General features: G+C 38.3%; 1 protein-coding gene and 1 pseudogene across 1 annotated transcript in view; one reads left to right on the plus strand and one right to left on the minus strand.

Moving 5' to 3' along the window:
* ANKRD55 (ankyrin repeat domain 55) overlaps positions 1 to 19,869 on the plus strand; it is a 277,398-nt gene that overhangs the window by 60,991 nt on the left and 196,538 nt on the right. The window lies entirely within an intron of this gene.
* Positions 13,018 to 14,326, minus strand: LOC123790514 (heterogeneous nuclear ribonucleoprotein F-like; annotated as a pseudogene).

Raw genomic sequence — 19,869 nt, forward strand, 5'->3', positions numbered from 1 at the left:
TAATATTAAACTACAAATATAAACTGCAGAAACAATATTCCTGTTTGGATAGTTTTTGAAAATCAGAATGTTATTTCAGTAAAGCATTAAATAATTTTTGGCAAAATAGAGGATTGTGCCATTGTTGAATTTTGTAGCTGATGGAACAAGCTAACCACAGGGACTGACATAATTTTGGGGAGGTCCCTAGGGTACAGTCCATTATTCTATATTTGATCATCTCTGTCTTCTCCAATATAGAAGGCAAGCTTATCAAATTTAAGCTGGCACCAAGCTGAGAGGGAGGATAACTATGCCAGATAACAAAATCAAGGTTTGTTTTTTGAGGGGAGGGGAAATTACAGAACTACAATTAGCAAATATAAATGCAAAAATGTTAAGAAAGCCACCTTCACAAATAGCTGTTGAGGATAATCTGCTTGGCACCACCAATGTGAAAAGGGCCTCAGGGCTGTTGTGTTTTGGTTGAAGACCAGCCCAGTATTCATGCAAAACACCCTGCAGCTGAATTAATATAAGAATAAAACTCTAGTGAGGTGGCAAGACTCCCACATCCTTTGTACTTGTTTTTACCACATCTAGAGTGTGGTTTTCCTTTTTGGGCACCAAATTATATGAGATACAAGCTGGGGTATGATCAAGAGGAAGTAACCAGAATGGTATTATATGAGGAACAGAAAGAAGCAGAAAAGAAAGGCCTTTTGGGTTGCCATGAGAGTTGTCTTCAAATATTCCGAAGGGCATCAAGTTGTAGAGACAATGCTAGGACCTAGAGTAGAACACATCCTTTGTGTTTCCTTTACTATAGCACTAGCCATGCCTGTCCACCCGGGATTGTAAATTTCTGAATGGCAGAGGCCTCCTCTTTGACACCCCTGAACCTCTCATCTGCTCTCACTGGGCTGCTTTAAAGCCTTCGGGGGCCTTTATCAAAGTGAGCATTTTGATACCTATACATCTTACAGTCACTATATACTTTTTTAATTTGAAATAGTTTTTAAAAGAAAATTAATATGCTTATGAAATTATTTGGCCATGAAAAACTCATTTCCTTTACAAGTAGAATATTTGGGAATCTTTGGAAAGTGAGAAAAATCTAGGGGCGCCTGGGTAGCTCAGTCATGTAAGCATTCAACTCTTGATTTTGGCTCAGGTCACCATCTCAGGGTCATAAGATCAAGCCCCATGTATGGCTCTGAGCTCAGTGCGGAGCCTACTTGTCCCTCTCCCTCTGCTCCTACCCCTGCTCGTGTTCCCTGTCTTTCTTTGTCTCTCTCTCTCTCTCAAATAAATAAATAAAATCTTTAAAAAAAAAAAAGAAAAGTGAGAAAAATCTACTTATAAACTGCTTTTGTATGTAATGGGATTTTTAAATGTCTGCAGTTTTAGGTTGATGTTGCTGGTGGACATTTAACTCTTAATTTTGTAATAGATATGTACGTAAATAATTGCTATATACATTATAATATAAATATACTAGGTTTATTTTCATAATCCTTTTCAAAGTTCAGAGGTTCCAGGCATGGTAGCCCTGTTGACAAGTGAATAATTGATCACTGCCTGCTACATTGTTACATAGTGAGCACTCAGTAGGTATTTTCCAAATCAGTTAAAATACACTGATTTATCAAATAGAACACAAAAATTTCTGGTTCACTTCTCTGCTAAGAGCTTGAGAGGGGGCATTAAAAGGAGAGTGGGAATGGGAGGGAGGGCAGCAGCTGTCCTCAAATTTCTGGTGGATCCCTTTGCCAAGAAAAGATACATCCTAATTTGGTTGTTAATTGCAGGTGTGATTGTCCCCAGTGCTGCACCAGAGCCATTTCATGTTAATAGCAGGAAGTGTACTGTGATCAGAGGAGCAAACTCTTATTTAGTTCAGGAGTTGAGTCACTGCTCTTCTAAAAAGGGAGGATTCTAAATATACTGAAAGGGGGAGCTAGTCACTGGATAAGGGTGTCTTTTTGCAGGTCTTTTTGAAAAAAGGCAACAGATTAAGCAATGGATCAAAATATAAGTGAAAGACTTGCCCACCAAGTTAAAAAGCAAAAAAGAACTGAACTAAAATAAAAATAGCTCCAACCCAGAGATCAAGAGGACTATTTTGTCCGAGGAAAGAATAGAAGTAGTCCGCTTACACTCTGCCAAGCCACTAGCTTCAAGTGCATCTTTGTGCGGATAGTCGAGGGTCTGAAAGGCTTTATTATTAAGAAGTTAATGCTTGACAGCGGCCGACTCCACCACAGCAAAATTGCCCGCCTTCGAAAGACGGCCTCCTATGAGTCTTGGGTTAATTACTCAAACCTCCAAATTATCCTTCAGGGAACAAAATGAAGCATGCAAAATCAAAAGCAGATCTGTAGCTGAGATTATGAAAAGGGAGTGGGTTCCTTTCCATTTTAAAAAATGATTATTTCTATTGTAGGAACCGCAAGAGGGGAAAGGGAAAAAAAAAAAAAAAAAAAAAAACCTGCCCATGGACCAGGCAGGCAGTAAATGGCTGGCAGCTGTACAGCCCAAGGGGAAAACAAAATCTGCTCATATAAATACTCACAAGGCAATTTTCTCTAAATTTCCAAAACAAGTCACCATAAATCAAATTGCTTGAGAAGATTGGAGGTGCTGAGATGGAGACACCCCAAGTCTTGTTGCTAAAGAATATTTTCAGTGACACCATTTTGTAAAATAGCCGAATGTGCTAAATCGAGCCACCTGTGATCAACTGAAAATAAAATAACTCCTTAAAAATTATTTCACCCTCTCTACATACTTCCCATTTCAGGACACAGATGCATTTTTTAAATAATTTACTTGTGTTGAGAATCACCATCACCACCAAAACCTTTCATTTGTTTCTCCACTTTTTTTCCCTATCAGTCATGGCTGTCAGATACTCCCAAAACTTTTTAAGAGAAGTCTTTCTTAAACAGAGGTAGGTGTGTGTACATGTTCTTGAACAGGGTTGGGGTGGGGTGTCCATGAATTATAAAAAATATTTTTGGGGGATTAAATTTGGTGTTTTCATTATGATGATAATTTAAAATTTTATATTTATCAGTTAGGTGAAACTTCCCTTCTGCAGTGGTAATTTGCAGTTGCACGGCAGTTTCATTGAAGAAGGCTTCAGTTGTTTAAGTCAATGTTCATCAAACTAGGGTCTATGGATTTATTCTCAGGGGTAGGAGAAAAGTTTTATTCTTTTTAAAAGATCCTCATGCTTCGAAGTTTGAGAAGTTTTATTCTTTTTAAAAGATCCTCATGCTTCGAAGTTTGAGAAGTTTTATTCTTTTTAAAAGATCCTCATGCTTCGAAGTTTGAGCTACACTTTTAGTACCTTTTTCACAACCAGTTGACCCAAAGTCTCACCAACACACATGTGCTACTCCTGAAGCACATTAATCATGTTAATTGCAAGGGCTTCAGGTATTACCGGCGAATTCTTCTTAAAGTCAGACTAATAGGTGTCTGCGCAGTCCTGGGTTGAATAAACTATAGATAAAATGGTAGTATGATGCCTGACACAAAATATTAGTACTACTTTCATATTTAGTTTTATTATTGGATCTACTGATCTCCCAATCTGTGGGTTTTCTATATTTACAGAATCTGGGGTGATGCCCTGGGGAATTGTATAAGGTTCGCCAGACACTAAAAGCAATATTGACCTATGAATTTATCCAAACAGATTGGGGCCAACAGCTAATTAACTCACTCACCATCGCTTTTTTCTTTAAAAAAAAAAAAATGGTGGTAAAATATACATAACATAAAGTTTACCTTTTTAACTATTTTAAAGTGTACAGTTCAGTGGCATTGAGTACCTTTGCATTGTTGTGCAACTATCACCCCATGATGCATCTCCAGAACTTTGTTCATCTTCCCAAACTAAAACTTCATCCCCGTTAAATAGTAACTCCCCATTTCCTTTTCCCTGAATCCTTGGCAACCACCATTCTACTTCCTGTCTCTATGAATTTGGCTACTCTACCATAGTTCTTTTGAATGACACTCTGATTCTTAAATCAAGTTGAACCAGGAGCTCTCTCTGGTCCTTTCTCATTGTCTTGTATGGGCATAGGAATCGCCTGAAACCTCAGTTCTTAGGTGCAGTTCATTGACACAGTTGAAATATTCCCTCCACCCCACTCCCCATTGCCTTCTACATTCTTACATTAGCCCAACCAAAAGGACTGCTCTGTCTGCAAGGCTGCCCTGCCTCTAAATGACCCACAAAGAATGTGCACTGTATGCCAAGACAAAAATGGAGCTGCTTTCCCTCAAGTCTGTGGAGCATCTATTTACAGTTGTTCTGCCCTGAAGCCCTCATTATGTCAAGGTGCAATTTGATATGGGTGGATTAGAGATCCCAGTAGCCTTTTCTCGCAGCCAAGGTTTCAAAGGATTCCTCTTGGCTCATGCAGAGCTGGGAACTAGTAAGAATGGCTCTACCATATTGTTTTTGGAAATGGGTTAATGGATGGAGTGCTCTTTGCTAATGGACAGGCAGAGATCATCTGGAATAGCAGAAGGGATGGAATAAATTTCACTTTTATTCGTACTTCGCCATTGATTACTGAAGGTCATCCTGTTCTATGCTAAACTCTGACTTGATGAGACGGGATGACATAATCCCCTATCATAGTCAGGATACACTAGATGCAAACCAAGAGATGAGAAGCTCACTATTATAGTGAAACATGAAGGGACACAATTTTCTTATTCTTAATGGGCTTTCATTACTTTTTACAGCATCTGATTGACTACCCCTCTAAAGACCCTATGCTTAATTTCTCCTATGTCTACATTATTGTCTTCATTTGTTCTTGATTGATATGGAAAGTCATAGACTCGACTAACCAGACTTAGTCAGTGAGGGAAGTTAAAGTGCTTTGGAGAGAAACTAAGCAGAGAAGAGAGACTGGAAAGGAAACAGAACTATGCATATTTCCTTTTTCTTTATACATTTTATAAATAATATGCCAGCCATAGGGAAAGAACGGGACTCTTAGGTAAATAAAATGAGCCATTATAGAGAAAAACCTTGTAGACTAAGAGGAAAGATTCCTTTAGTTATATAAAGCCTTGGATTAACTATCAGGCATCCAAGCTTAATCCCAACTTTGCTTTAAGAGCAATAGACTAGAGTCTGCAAACCTGGTTCCTAGGCTATGCTTGGCCACTAACTCTGTTTATTACTTTGGTCAAGTAGAAGATCCTCTATGAGCTTCAGCTTTTCTTATATATGTACTGGAAAAAAATATCATCTGCCTCTCTGCCTTGGATTAATATTATGTTACTTTGCATATAAGAATTTACAACAGTATACTTCCACTTATTCCTTCCTGTTTTTTATTATTCTTGTCATACATTTAACTTCTACATATTTTATAAACCCCACAATGCATTTTTAAAATTTTTGCTTTCAAAGACAAAATGGATATAAAATACTGAGTTGACGGGTTTTGTTTTATTTCTTCTTTTCAGCACTTTAAAGATATTATTTTATCGTATTCTGAGTTGTATTTTTTGTAATGAGAAGTTAACTGTCATTTATATTGTTATTACCCTGTATATAATGTGTCTTTTTTTCTTTTTTGAATACCTTCTAAATTTTGTCTGTGGTTTTCAGAAATTTGACTATAATATGCCTAGGTAAGTTTTCTTTGCATCATCCATTAGGGATTTGTTGAGTTTCTTGGACCCCATTCTTAAGTCTTTGGGTTGATACTTTTCAAAAATTTAAAAATTTTCAGCCATATTTCCTCAAATATTCTTTCTGCTCAATTCCTTTTCTCCACTCTTGCAGGGACTCTAATTGCTTGTAGATCTCTTGGTGTTATCCTACAGATTATTGACATTCTCTTTTTTTCCTTAATTTTTTCCTCTTTCATTTTACTTTGAATAATTTCTTTTGACCAGTTTTTAAGTTTACTGAGTAGCCTTTCTTGGGCAGTTTCCCATTTAGCTTTAATTTCACCTAGTGATTTTTAACCTTCAAAGATTCTAGATTTTTGGATCTAGAATTCCACTTCGTTCTTTTTTAGAGTTTTTATTTTTATCCATTTTTTATTCAACATAATCACCTTTTTAGTTAATGATTTAATATATTTAATAGTTGTTTTAAAGTCTTTGACTATTCCAATAACTGTCATCTGCAAATCTGTTTCTTTTTTTTTTTTTTTAAGATTTTATTTATTTGACAGAGATAGAGACAGCCAGCAAGAGAGGGAACACAAGCAGGGGGAGTGGGAGAGGAAGAAGCAGGCTCACAGCAGAAGAGCCCGATGTGGGGCTCGATCCCAGATCGCCGGGATCACACCCTGGGCCGAAGGCAGACGCCCAACCACTGTGCCACCCAGGCGCCCCTGCAAATCTGTTTCTAATGACTGTTTTTTCTTAGATGTAGTTTGGTTTTTTGTTGTTTTTGTTTTGTTTTACTGTATGATTCCATTTTTTAAATTTTTATTTTATTATTTTTTTAAATCCTTTGAGACTTTATTGAACTGCTACAGTACATCATTAGTTTTTATAGTTTGATTTTTGTTTTGTTTTGTTTTGCTTTCTTGCGTGTAACATCATTTTGATTTTTGTACATTGTATATGAATGTACTTATGCTGGCTCACAGATTTAACTGTATCAGGTTCACCTGTGTTTAACCGCACCTCCCTCATCCCAAATTGCTATTTGATCTTATCAGTAGCTGAGCTGGGTGAAGATTGGCTGAAATTTCAGATATTTTTAGTTTGCTTACCTTTGGGTGAAACTCTGACAGGGCTCCACAATATGCAGAGTTGTACAGTTTCTCTCTGCTTATCAGTCACTCCCCCAACTGCTATTTTTCTCAGAACACCTCATGGTGGATGGTGGTACTATCAGAAGAATTGTTGGTCCAAGTGTTCTGTTTCTGCCTTTGGGGTTCTTCTGGACTGCAGACCCTCTAGCCAGAATATATTGTTTTACAGAGCTTGACCAATTTCCCTCCATCCCTGAAAGGTCTCTCCATCTGTACCCAGTTTCTGTCTGCACTTAGATCAGGTGCCCCCACATACAGAAGCTCTCACAGGTCTCTACTTACCTATGAAAAGCTTATTTCCCTTGGAGTTAAGTTCATGAAGTCTTCATTGCATACAACCCCTTTTCCCTACCCTGTAGAAAAGTATAATTTTTATTTTCTCTGGGGCTTCTTTGTTGTTACCAAAGGAGGGATAGTCTTTAGCATCCTTTGACATCCTCACCAGATGCAGAAGTGTCAAAGGAAGGAGATTGTTATTAAGACAGATTGATCTGGACTGGTGCATCACCATGTAACCCAAGTGTCTGAGAGGCACTCATTTAGGAAGACCATCTACTTTCAGCAGGAAGCTATTGTGTCTGTGTACAGATCAGAGTATTACTGGCAGCTTTTTCCCATATTGTTTGCATCTCTGGCCAAAGCTACTCCTTATGTCTTTTCATATTTTTCCTTTGTCTAGCCATTCTCTGATTTTTAAAGTAAGATGATTTGTGGTAAGTACATAGGTTTGTCTTAGCTACAAAAACCCATTGGAAATCTGTACACCGTGTTCTGCTAGCAGAGGGGCTCCTGGGTGACTCAGTTGGTTAAGGCTCTGACTCCTGATTTCATCTCAGGTTGTAAACTCTGGGTCATGAGCTCCAGCCCCTTTTTGGGCTCCCCACTCAGTGGGGAATCTGCTTGACATTCTCTCTCTCCCTCTCCCTCTGCCCCACCTCCATGTTCTAGCTCTCTCTCTAAAATACATATATATATATATATATTAAAGAGGAACATGTTTACTGCTGTAATGGAAAAACACATGGAATGTCTGCTTTTTCAAAGTTACTGTTCTTTGGTCCAGAAGCCACCCTTAGGGCATCTCACAAAACTTTCAAGGCCTCAGTCTCCTAGTTTCTAATATGGGGTTTGCAAAAATGATGACTAAGTATCTTCCAGTTCTAAATTTCAGATATAGATAGCTCTAGATCCTCTTAAAGAAGGATAACTGATAAAATTAACTGATAAAATTAACCAAAGTATGCACGCCATGGCCCTTTAAGTTGCCAGTTCTGATTCAGCTGACCTGTGGCTAGAATTGGCCAGACGTGGTTAGACTGGTGAGTTGTCCCATCCTTCTATTACCTTTTTTCTCCTCCAGTGTAGTGGATGCAGAAGAGGAAGCAGCCTCTAAGTCCTGCCAATAAAAAGCCTTGCCAGACCAGAGTCTAATTGGGAGGCATCCTGATCCATTTTTCTCTTCTAATTTGAACCTCTTTATACCAGAAAACATTAACTGTAATATATCAGTATCTCTTGGAGATCTAGTTGTGTCATTTTTATTCAAATAACCAGAATAATTTTTCTAACATTATAATAGTAAAACTCTCGTATCCCTGAGATGTGGCACAAAAACTTAGGTAAATACCTGGCTGACATATTCATAAGGGGCTGTTTAGGAAGACAGGAAATAAGAGTTCCACTCTTAATATTTCAAGGAATTTGTCACCATGGCAAAAGCTATGCTTTCCCACAAATTCCCATGAATCCTGTTTTGCTGGGATTTGAAGCTCTTAATAATCAAGTAATAGAAAGTCTTCTGAGGTTGTCTTATGAGCTTTAGATTTTAACAAGCTCACGTGTGCACCTTATCTCCTAGACTGGTGTCAGCCTTATGTGATAGGATACTAGAACTGGCTGTGAATCTGGTCCATAGTGACATCAGCCATGGAATTCAACCTACTCAGCAAAATCAAGGTTCTGATTTGTACGAGAGTGAGTATGAATGACTGAAACAAGCTTTCTATTAAAATTTGACTGGCTTGATTCCTTGGAAAATGTGACATTTTTAGAGATCCTCTGAATAAAGAAAAGTCTTCCAAGGTCAGATATTTTTGGAAGATGATCATCTACTCTTAAAAGAATCACAGTGGTTACTAGCATGTTTATTAATGGCTCTTCAATAAAGAAAATTATTTGCCATTTTGTTCAGTCCAATGGTTCTCCAAATTATTGTATTATAAACATTTTTTTTCCTTCTTTGAAAACACTGGAATCCTCTGAGGTTAAGTTAACCTGACAAATCCTGAGCCGGAAATCTGTGTGGAAGTCAAGCCAAGTGCATTCTTAGAAGACTCCATCCCACATGTGAAGGTATTTGTTCAAGCACAGGAATAGACTTGGAATAGCATAGTGGCTCTGGCAGATGGATATATGGCCAAGAGAGACTGTGGTCCCTAAGCTTGCCCTCATCTCTCTCTTCTATAGTTAACCTTGGTGACATAAGCTTGGGGCTACATTTTTCTTAGATGTGTGAATTGACAGATCCAAAATAAAACTCCAGATGTAAACAGAAAAGCTCATGAGCCCACTGCTGCTCTGTGCCTAAAGCAAGTTTCACACTTAATCACTTCTGTAAGTAGCTATTCCTACCTGGGCTGCCCACGGGAATAGGAAGTCATTTTGTTAACTGTTGTACTCTATAATTCTGAAGATATAATTTATGAGATGTTCCAGAGGCCAAGAACAGAATTGTCCCCAGCAGAAGATAACAGCTCTTAAAGAGCAATGAAATCCCCTCTCTGTAGCAAAAGTGAAAAACAGACATTAACAGTCTTAGAATGTATTAACAAAATATTCTAAATGCACATGTACTGAGGTGATGGCTAATGTTAATGTTGGTCTAAGTTGCCTATTGATGTTTTAATGTTTGCCGGTTGGGTTCTTTCCCATGTCACTCTCTCACAGTTAACCTTGACTCTGTTGTTGACCTAACCTGAGCCTTGCATACTTTTCTGCTACATCAGGAAAAGCTTAGGAATTTATAAAGCAAAGCAAACAAGCCTGTGAGATTGGTTACTGTAATGGTTACTTTCCTGTTGGGAATTTTGAATCTAAAACAAAATGAGGAGTTCAGGCTTGTATATGGCAGGCAGCTTGTGAGTCTACAACACAGTTTATGCACAAGGCACTGCAAGGAAAGATTTGTAGAAATGGGGCCAGTTTGCAGTATCCAAAGGGCCAATCTGCCTCTAACACACACACGTCTGGACATATATCTTGAAATGAAACATATATTGGCAGAGTATTAAGTTGCTTAGATATAAGCAATTTAAAGAGATGGGGAATGTATCCATAAGCATGGAACATGGAGAATGCATCTATAATACTATAAACGCTATTCTAAAGTGCCAGTATAACTGTTTAATCATTATATTGTACACTTGAAACTAATATAACACTGGATGTTAATTGGTATTTGAGTACCTGGTTTAACTTAAGTCCTGAGCAAGCTGCTCTTAAGATTTGCAGGGTGAAGCTCATTGGTACATTCGAGATTCTCTATTTTGATGGCAGGCATCCCCTTGCTTTGTGCTAGCTATGTAACATAGCTGAAATACTACTGAATGATTAATCACTGGCCCTTAAATAAAAATAGGTGAAGTAAACAGTCTAATTCTGCTAGAAAGTATTTTTTCTTTTAAAAAACTACCTCATTCCTTCTGATGTCTTTAATTCTACAGTTAGAAATAGGTTAAAGGGTTAAGACATTACTCCCTATTAAATAGTAAATAGAAGAGCTATTACAGTATATTAAAAATAGATTGATGTATCACAGTAAACTCAGTTACTGAAACTCAGGAAAAATGAATTTGTCAAATCTTTTCCTGAAATTAGACTGGGAAGGTTAGAGTAATCTTCAGAATAGTAAATGCTGAGGAACTCCCAGCAACAGGAGGTGAGAACATCCAAGACCATTTCTCCTAACTCATAGTGGTTTTTTTCCAACAGAGCTTCCTATAAATACTCTTTCCTTCCATTTAAAAAGTTGATTCTAAAAAGTCTCTGGAGCTGTGTTTACATTTTTAGAACCCTCATACTCTCAAATCTTCCCAAATAGTAGCTTTCTCACCTCAGAAATTCTTTATGTTTCATTAGCATCACTCAGTGCCTAAGGTGTTCTGTACTACTAGACACTCTCATTTATTCAATAAACTCCTGAGGATGATAAGATACTTCTGTAGTCCTCCTGCCCGGCATGGGAAGACTGGGAAAGACAAAGCTGTTAACAATGTGTCACTGTCGTTATGAATTCCATATCTAGTCCTCTTTGAAATCATCATATATGACCCTTTAAATGTTTTATTTGTTTTGCTTTGAAAGTGCATCATTTATTTTTTATTTTTATAATTTTTATTTTGTTATATTGTCACCATACAGTACATCCCCAGTTTTTGAGAAAGTGCATCATTTAAAATTAGACTTTTTGTGGCTAAATGTGAAGAAAAATGCAAAGATTTTACTCTGCTGAGATTTCTTGTTGACCGTCAAATCAACAAGCAAAAAAATGTGATTTTAAGAAATGTATTTTGAGATTTCATCAAGTTTTGAGATTCATTTCTACAAATTTAACTTCACAATGAGTTGTCCTATATATATTATTTGTGAAGAAGTTTTGGAAAGACCTGAAGAATTTTCTTGCCTTTTGACTGAACTTAGCCTCCTCTGGGAGGAAGTCACAGCCTTGGATTCTTCATGTGTGATGCTAGTTAGGCTGGATACAGGGGTCACCAGGAGTCCCCTTCTAAGTTTCCTGGTTTAGAACTCATTTGACATATGTGATTCCCATTTTTGGAAATAATTCACAGCTATGCTGTATTTTTTATTTTTGTAAATGTCAAAAATCACAGAATTGAGAAGGAAGAATGAATTTGAAGCCTACTTGATTGTTGAGAAAACTAGAGTTCAAATAATTGTAGAACCAGAACCAGAACTAAAACAACTTACCACAGCTTTAATGGAAAGGGGTGCATGTGCCCCTTCAAATCACTATGTTTGTATCCTTTGGGTATATATCTAGTAGTGCAATTGTGAGGTCAGAGGAACCTACATACTGTTTTCCAGAGCAGCTGCACCACTTTGCATTCCCACCAACAGTGTAAGAGGGTTTCCCTTTCTCTGGATCCTCCCCAACATCTGTTGTTTCCTGTCTTGTTAATTTTAGCCATTCTCACTAGTATGAGGTGGTATCTCATTGTGGTACTGATTTGTATTTCCCTGATGCCGAGTGATGTTGAGCATTTTTTCATGTGTCTGCTACTGTTTCTATGTCTTCTTTGGAGAAATGTCTGTTCATGTCTTTTGCCCATTTCTTGACTGGATTTTTTGTTTTTTGGGTGTTGAGTTTGATAAGTTCTTTATAGATTTTGAATATTAGCCCTTTATCTGATAAGGCATTTGCAAATATCTTCTCCCATTCCATAGGTTTTCTTTTAATTTTGTTAACTGTTTCTTTTGCAGTGCAAAAGCTTTTTATCCTGATGAAATCCCAATAGTTCATTTTTGTTTTTGTTTCTCCTGCCTTTGGCGATGTGTCTAGCAAGAAGTTGCTGCAGCCAAGGTCAAAGGGATTGCTGCCTATGTTCTTCTCTAGGATTTTGATGGATTCGTGTTTCACCTTTAGCTCTTTCATCCATTTTGAGTTTATTTTTGTATATGGTGTAGGCAGTGGTCCAGTTTCATTCTTCTGCATGTGGCTGTCCAGTTTTCCCAACACCATTTATTGAGGACAGTCTCTTCAACAAAGAAAGTTTTAAGTCAAGGCTCACGAATTCCTACAGTATTAGTAATACATCTCAGTTTCAAAACTAACTTATTTATGAAAGCTTAAACTTAACCTAAAAGATTTATGATGAAAATAAACTAGAATGAACAAACATGAGAAATGTTCCTCTTTGAATTAGGGATCTAGGACCTTGAGTTTTCCAAAACAGCACATCTTCCCAATGTATTCATGGTGATGTGGCATAAAAGATCCATTTAATGTATTTAAAACTACTTTAATTCAGATAACATCACTCTGAAGTATACTACCACAATGTTAATTGAATAAAGCTGAAAATAGTTTTAGTTTACTCAGTATTACAGGCTAGAAGAAAGTTTGCTTGAGAAAACACTGAAGAAGTAATTTTTTAAAATACAGATTTCACAAACTCATGGTGCAAAATGGGTCCCACAGCCTCCTCTAGAGTAATAATTGCTTTTCACTGCTTGTTGGCTGCCTGTGAAAATTTGATTGCAATAATTCAAATGTTTCTGCAAAACTAGTCCTATCCACCCATGCTGTCTGACCGCCACAGCTAGCCCCATAACAGTGACTCACAAACTGTCTCTCCAGGCCACTGTAAGTGGACTGGGCCAACACCCGCATGCTTTGCATCATCTGGCTGCTATACTCCCCGTTGCTGGCCCCAGTTGTGGAATTCAGGAAAAGTTCTATGTATCTATGTTGCATGTTGGCCCAGTCTTTGGATGTAGCTGCCACATACAGCTTCATTGTGAGCGGCAAACTCAACATTGGCTTTGCCTGTCACCGCTCCATCAGAGCTAATCTCACTCAATATAGACTCTCACAGGGTTGAGTGAAGAGAAGTTGTTAATGTTGTTCTCTGTGGCTTTTTTTGGCCTCTCTCATGTGGACACAGTGTCCAGTGGTACTCTGGACAGTGAAGTTGCCATTTCCGTATCTGTGGTTGCACATGTCCTAGAGACAGTAACTGAGGTCTTTCCCAACCAGATGGATGGTGAAACCATAGCCATCGATGAGGCTGCTATACTCCTCATAGCCCCCATAGCCTGCACTATAAGCACCATACCTCATCCTCTTGCTTGACGTTGCCAGTATACCTCCTGGCTGTGCCAGGGTGGTCATAAAGCCCGGCTGCTGTACAGACATGAACTTCAGAGGCAATCTGAGAATGACCTAATTCCTTCCTGACTGCTCTTGAACACTTCAGTGTACCTGTGCCCTTTTCTCTCCTTCTGCTTCTCTAAGGCCTTCTCACATAATTCCTGTGAGGCAAATAGTACAAAGGCTTCCCCTGTAATCTTGTCCTTGGGGTCCACAGGCAATGTGATCTGGTTTGGCACAATTTCCAACCTCAAGAAAGAATGAAGAATTTCTTCCTTGGCACATCCAAATGGGAGTCCTTGAAGTCACACAAAGCCAACACTGGCTGTGTAGGCACTGTTAGGACTACTGTGCTTCAATACCCAATGCATCTTGGTTCTGTGGGACTTAAACACCTCAGTGTACTGGTGTCCCTTGCTTCCCTGGCCTTTTTTAAGGGCCCTTTTTACATCATCTTCTGATTCAAGTTCAACAAAAGCCTTGCCACTCTGACTGGTTTCTCTAGTGTTGATGAAATGAATGCCTGAATCCCCATCATGAATTGTGCAGTCAGAAGAGAACTTCTGCACATCCTAACACAGCAGGACCAGGGCAAGCCATGGAGCTTGACCACAAAGCCTACACCTCCCTCAGAACCCAGCATCGTGGACACTTAAGAGGACAGACATTAAACAAGCTTGGGTGCAGCTTTTTGTGGCTTAAGAAACAACCCGGAGAATGGGGGAGGGGAGATGTGTATAGTCAGAGACCCTCCTGGTAGGTAACGAATTGGATACTGAGGGGAGCAGGACTGATTTCTATTTTCATCAAACAAGCACAGTTTATAGCTGAAGGACACCCAGTTCCATATGACACTTAAAAACAGAGGACTCTGGGGAAAGTCCAGGTGCATCTCCTTTTGTTATTAACCATGGGCTCCAAGTCTCCACGCTCCCACTCTTCTTCACATCTGGCACCTTCTTCACATTCTGGCAGGAAGACATGGTGCAGTCCCAGATACTTTCATTGATTTGAGGGGAAAGTTTTCCAACGTAGATAAATGTTTAAACCAAGGTTTCCATACCATTTTTTTCAACTTCCATCAAATTCAGTTTGTAATCTCAACTTTAAATTGATCCTACTGCTATTCAAAATGTCTTTATGGCAGAAGTGGACTAAAATACCAAGCTGATTTTGGGAAAAAATAATTTTATCTCTGATGGAGAATTTGCGGCATCGTCTTCCAACGTCCTTCATCCTGTCTTCTCAGCCTGAGTCATTCATCTCACAAATATGTTCAGTACCTACATTCAGTACATTTGCTGCCTGGAAATTTATGCTTTTCTTAATAACAGACAGTTATTCATCTATCATCAGAATCTAAAATGTTATTTTCTTCTAGCCTCAGTGGTAAACTCACGTGGTGTTGTTTTCAAGGTGCCAGTTTGAGGCCATGAAAGAGAGAAAAGAGTGATCCATACAACCACCTGACCTGACCCTTGACTCATCATGATCCAACCAATGAGTCTTCATGCAAAAAACACAACCCTTTTATGCAGTGCCTTTAACTGTGGTTTATCGGTAGAGATTAAATTATGGAACCACTAGCTGCATTACCAAATTTAGTCAAAGCATTTGCAATGAACTTTCTTTCTGATTCAGCAGTACTGAATTTTATTTTGTTTTTCCTGATTAAACAAAATGTCTCAACCATGACTAGAAAAGGAGGGAGAGGGGGGAAATCAACCACTGAACCTTTCCAATATCTGGACAAACCTCATCTTTTCAGATTATAAACCATATGTGTGTGTGTGTGTGTGTGTGTGTGTGTGTGTGTGTGTGTGTATTTATTTCTGTGTAAATAGTGTGTGTATACATTAATGCCTGAGGACTTGGAGGAGGCAATGACAGAAAATAAAGCATTTGTTTAGGGGCAGTCAACAATGCTGTCTCTGCTTATCCTGTATTGAGGCCTGGCTCCTGGCTCTTTCCTCAACTATGACAAATTCTGATGGCTCAGGCTTTGACTTTACTTCAGAACTTTTACATTGCTTATGTTGAAAATCTGTTTCCCTTGCCCATCTTCCTTCAATCTTGTTCTAATTCCTATGCTGCAGCTTGACAGTCAGTACAGCAGCTAGAATAAAATAGAGTTACACATTTGAAGCTCTGCTGCTTAACGAGGCTTTGCAGAAGCTGGGTTGGTGGGGTGTTCTGTAGACATCACTCATGACCAAGCATTGCCTGACCATGAGTGGTCACTTGCAAAGATTAGCTACTAGAAGTAGCCAAAAGGTTTATGGGGTTTCTATGTAGCTTATTTATTTTTTTGTTCAGGTAAAATTCACATTCATTAAATTCGCCATCTGATTTGAAAGCGTGCAATTCAGTGGCTTTTAGTACATTCACAATATTGTGCAACCATCCCCACTGTCTAGTTCCCGAATAATTTCATCACTCATATGGAAATTCCAAGCCCCTTAAGCTGTAACTCCCCTTTCCCCCTTCACCCAGTCCCTGGCAACCACTAATCTTTCTGTCTCTGTGGACTTGCCTATTCTTGATATTTCATATAAATGCAGTTATATAAAATATGACCTTTTGGTTGGCTTCTTTCACTTGCCATAATGTTTTCAAGGTAAATTCATATTGTAACATATAGTGGTACTTCATTCCTTTTCATGGCTCTATTGTACTGCATCATATGGATATACCATATTTATCCATTCAGTAGTTGATGGACATTAGGACTGTTTAGCTCTTTTGAGTACTGTGGTGCTGCTGTGAACATTCATGTACCAGTTTTTGTTTGAACATCTGTTTTCATTTCTTTTGTGTCTATACCTAGGAGTAGAATTGCCGTGTCGTATGGTAATTCTATGTTTAACCCTGAGGAACCTCCAAACTGTTAACAACAGCATGTGTACTGTTTTACATTCCTACCAGCAATGTATGAGGGTTCCATTTTCTCTGGATGCTTACCAAAACTTTGTTAATTTCCTATTTTTTTTTATTATAGCCATCCTAGTGGATGTAAAGTGGTATTTTATTGTGCTTTTGACTTGCATTTCTTAATGATTAACAATGTTAAAATTTTTTCTCATGTGCTTATTGACCATGTGTTATCTTCTTTGGAGAAATGTCTATTGAAGCCCTTTTACCCATTTTTATTTTTATTTTTTTAAGATTTTATTTATTTATTTGACAGAGAGAGAGAGCACAAGCAGGGGGAGCGGCAGAGGGAGAGGAAGAAGCAGGCTCCCCACTGAACAGGGATGATCCCAGGACCCTGGATCATGACCTGAGCTGAAGGCAGATGCTTAATTGACTGAGCCACCCAGGAACCCCATCCTTTACCCATTTTTAAATGGAGTTTTTCTCTTCTGTTGTTGAGTTCTAGAAAGTTCTTTATATATTCCAGATACTAGATCCTTCTCAGATATATGATTTGCAAACATTTTCTCCCTTTCTGTGGGTTGTCTTTTCACTTTCTGGACAGTGTCCTTTGATACTTCTGTGTGATTTTTACAAAGCTGGCCCCATGTGAAATTTGAAGGAGTATCTTTAGTCAGTCAGTCAGTGTCACTGTCTCTCTCTCCTGCCTTTGCCCCCTTTCACTTTTCTTCACTCACTTCTACTTTCTTCATTTTTCTTATACTATACTCTTCAAGGACCAGGGGGGAAAAAAAGCTTTCTGATAAATTCATTCACACTGGGGTGTAAATGACTGATAAGGCCTAATGACTTATGCTTCCACCAAAGGTGTCAGCATCTCAATAATCGAAAAGAAAGCAAAGGAATTCATGAAATGTCAGACATTGATGAACATAGTGGGCTGAGATCATGAGACACCTTTCTGTTGCTCCTGAAGTCACACTAAGTTAACACCTCCAGTTCTACTTCAAATAAGGATTCTAATCCCAGATCTGAGGTTTTACAAGGCCAATCATGTCCTCTGTAAAACTCTGTACTAAGCCTGTGGGGCTTCAGTGGGCAGCCACTGTGCCAAGCACATTAGTAATTAAGCCTCAACGTGTTCTGTTCTTAAACAGTCTGTAGTTCAGATGCTTTTAGAAAATAGACACTCTCATTGAGTCTCACCCATAGGACTCCTAAGGTCACCTCTGAGTTCTCATCCTTCAGAGAGAAGCTCATTTTCAGAGCACAATGAAATCCACTGAGTATGGTTGCATTTTCTTATTCTTGAACCATATTGTCCTGGGGTTGAAATGAATCTATAGCCTCTTAGCCTTCCATGCCTGCTTGGGCACCCATTGAGTCTTCTCTGTCATTCCCTGGACATGATTCTTCATTTAGTATCACAGAGGCTGTTGATGGCTCTAATGATTATGCTTGAAGACAAAACCTAAATTACCCTAATCAGCCTGCTCTGGGTCTGGCAGGTATGTGGTGCTGTCACAGCAAGTTGGTGATATACAATCTGCCATGAATAGAGCTTTTTTCCAGCTGCTCTGGCAGGGCCACCTGCTGTCTGTGCCCCACTTCCTGGCAGGAAGCTCTGTGACCTTCAGTGGCCAATGCCAAGTGATTAGAAAACTGGTAGCATTTGTGCCAGGACCTTGGTCTCTGTGGGTTTTGTTTGCTGCGACAGAGAATCAGGAAGTTCCAGAAAAGAACGACAGAGAAGTTTTCTCCTTATCCAAAGATACAGGGTAAGGATTCTGCCTATACGAAGGTAAAGAGAAGTAGCTCGAAACAAATCTTTCCTTTCCCAGACTTGTGCAAGTTAGATTTGGCCAACAAATCTCTCAAAATGCACAAGCACCTTTGAGCTGTGCACCCAGTCAGCAATGAGAAGAGAGACAGAAGAATCTATTAAGATAAATCTAAAAGTTAAAAACCAGACCAGCTTAACAATGAATAATCGGAAAGTGAAATTTTAAAAATACCGTTCCAAAAATATGGAAACACAGAGATAAGTCTGACAAAAAGTGTGTAAGATCTGTGCAAAAAAACCAAAAAAAAAACTAAATAAAAATAAAAACTGAGAGTATTTAAAGAAGGCCAAAATAAATGAAAACATACATCATGTTGATGAATCAGATGATTCAATATTGTAAAGATGTCAGTTCTCTGTAAAATGATCTATAGACTCAAAATAATCCTAATCAAAATCCCAGTAGAAGTCTTTGTAGAAATTAATGAATTGATTAGAAAATTCATATCAAAGTGCAAAGGACCTAGAATAATCAAAACAACTTTGGAAAAAGAAGAAGAAAGTTGGAGGGCTAATGCTACCTGATTTCAAGACTTAGAAAGCTATGGTATGAAGATACTGTGGCAATAGTGTAAAGGTAGATCAGTAGAACAGAATAGAGTCTAGAAATAGACCCACTCATGTATGGACAGCTGACTTTCAACAAAGACATTTCAATGGAGAAAGTAGTTTTTTCAACAAAAACTGCTGGAGTAATTGGATATCCAGATGCAGAAATACGAATCTTGATCCACACTTTGCACAATATGCAGAAGTTAACTCAAATGGATCATAGACTTAAAGGTTAAACCTACAAGAGTACAAAACTTCTAGAAGAAAACACAGGAGAAAATGTTTGCGACCTTGGGTTAGGCAAAGATTTTGATCAATAAAAGAAAACACTGCCAAGTTAAACTTCATAAAAATTAAAGCCTATGCTCTTTAAAGATACCATTCATAGAATGATCAGACTAGATACAAAATGGGAGAAAATGTTTAAAATATGTTTCTCCTAAAGGATTTGCATCAAAAACATGTAAAGATCGCTCAGACTCAATAATAAGAAAATAAACATTTGCAAAAATTCACAAAAGATTTTAATGAAGTCCAAAACATTTAAAAAGAAGACCATTATCACAATCAGTGTCAAGAGAGAACACGCCCACACTCAGCCCTTTAGTACCATTGTCTAGAACAGCTGCAGCAGAAATAGTAACGACAAGCAGCTCTGATTTGGGGAGAGTTTCCACCCAATCCATTGTTTTACCTAAAGTTTCTCAACCTTTCCAAAGAAGATACAAAGATAAAAATAAACACATGGAAGAATGTTCAGCATCATTAGTCATTAGGGAAGTGTAAATTAAAACTACAGTGAGATACCACTGCATACCTCTAAGAAGAGCTAAAATTAGACTGACCATACCAAATGTTGATGAGAATGTAGAAGAATGGCAACTGTCATAAACTGTTCTTTGGAATGTTATTTGGTA

This window comes from Ursus americanus, chromosome 5, assembly GCF_024610735.1.
Source record: "Ursus americanus isolate L20-20 chromosome 5, mUrsAme1.1.p, whole genome shotgun sequence".
NCBI lineage: Eukaryota > Metazoa > Chordata > Mammalia > Carnivora > Ursidae > Ursus > Ursus americanus.